This window comes from Capsicum annuum, unplaced genomic scaffold, assembly GCF_002878395.1.
Source record: "Capsicum annuum cultivar UCD-10X-F1 unplaced genomic scaffold, UCD10Xv1.1 ctg999, whole genome shotgun sequence".
Taxonomy (NCBI): domain Eukaryota; kingdom Viridiplantae; phylum Streptophyta; class Magnoliopsida; order Solanales; family Solanaceae; genus Capsicum; species Capsicum annuum.
The window spans coordinates 2,703,334-2,705,091 of NW_025896087.1; the positions used below are offsets into that span (position 1 = coordinate 2,703,334).

General features: G+C 30.5%; 1 non-coding gene across 1 annotated transcript; it reads left to right on the forward strand.

Annotated features, from left to right (window-relative positions):
• The first annotated feature begins 1,276 nt into the window (after positions 1-1,276).
• LOC124895863 lies at positions 1,277-1,366 on the forward strand. The gene has a single exon (XR_007051911.1). It is a non-coding gene; the product is annotated as a small nucleolar RNA snoR26 (small nucleolar RNA).
• Positions 1,367-1,758: the final 392 nt, after the last annotated feature.

The window sequence follows — 1,758 nt, forward strand, 5'->3', positions numbered from 1 at the left end:
AGCCAATTTGTGATTAACTTCAAATTTTATTCAATTTTTAACTCTTTTTAAAATATGTTTAATCTCAGCCGTTGATCAAAATTGATCATACGGCTGAGATCCCACCACCCTTCCCTTTCCTTTTAAATAAAACATAAACCCTAATCTCTCAATTTCAACAAAAAACAGCCGCCCAATACTAGCAGCAGTCGGCGAAGCAGCCATAGCTGCTGCTGCTGCCTTGATCCATCCTCCCCACGCTGGAGTGCCGCCGGCCAACACAAACCAGTGATCTGCTTGGCTTTGGTAAGAGCTATCTCCATTTGTTATTTCGTAATCTGTAGCGAACTCTATTTTTAGGATATATTAATTTTTTTGGTATTTCACTTTTCTGAGATCTAACATCATGCTAAATAAAGAAAGCCATCTTTTGGTATAGTTCTAGCACAGGAGCAACTAGTAATGCATAGGAAAATTTTGGGATGCCCTTGGACCTATTTATGAAGGATGTGGTTAAAATTCACTGATATTTTTTTATCATATCTTTTTGTGCAAATGTAGCACCTTGTCAAGCTGTTCAACAATACAATTATTTTGTTCCGAATATTATTCCTGAAAATTATTGTTATACCACTACTGTTAGAGGTGCATTTATATAAGTTGTTTTTAAATTGAATTCCTTGAATATTCAATTATTGTGATTCTACAACTTTGATTTGATCTTTATAACATATTAAACATCGAAAAGATGCTTCATACATCATCCACAAAAGAATGAAGTGATATTTTCATCAATATCAAGTATTACAAACATAGAAGAGATTGAAAAGAAGTTGGAAAATGGATTTTTTTGATTTTGAAAAAGCAACATAGACTTTGGCCCTCTTTTAAGCCTATGTTTAAGGTCACATTGTCACTTTCTATTTACACCATGTGTTAGAAGTAGTAGTAAATTGAGAAGCATCTTTCAATGTCTACTTGTCCTTGTACAAGAAATAAAACAGATAGATCCTTAATCTTTCACCTCAAAACTTTTGAATGAAAAAAAAAGTTTAGCAAAAATTACTTTGATATGAGTCTGATAGTTCAAGATGTGGAACTTTGTTTGCCTCACATCAAATAGCTACTCACTCTCTTCACTTTTACTTGTAATATTTCGCTTTTCAAAAGTTAGTTGGACTAATTTTCAGAGATAAATTAAAAATAGATAAATTTAATATCTAAACTTTAGATATTTTCAATCTCTTCTGTTTAGTCTTTCTTATTTGTTTTATGCAATATCTTCCTTTTCTCATAAAAGGCATCAATGATGAATAATCCAATTTGTTATCCTTGCACTTTGATTGTTGAATGAAGATAATGATGGGGGAACATTTCTGAGATGCTTTTCTTTTCCTTCTTTCTTTGCTTGCATAGTATTTTTCACTCCATTCAAAATCATTCTATTGGAAAGATTTATTTATTTCCTAATCAAAATCATTAATTTTTTGCAAATATGTTAACAGTGATTTTTGTAAAATCATTTGTAAAATAACTAGTGACTTGAAAATGGTTAAGTGTAGTTATTTGAAAATAGTTAAATATAGTGACTTGAAAATGTGAATTAGTTAGTTGAAAATAGTTAAGTGTAGTGACTTGAAATGCTAATACATGACTTGAAAATGACTTGAAATATGTACTAGTGACTTGAAATGTGAATAAGTTATTTGAAAATTATTAAGTGTAGTGACTTGAAAATGATTAAATGTAGTTACTTGAAATTGAGAACTTGTGACTTGA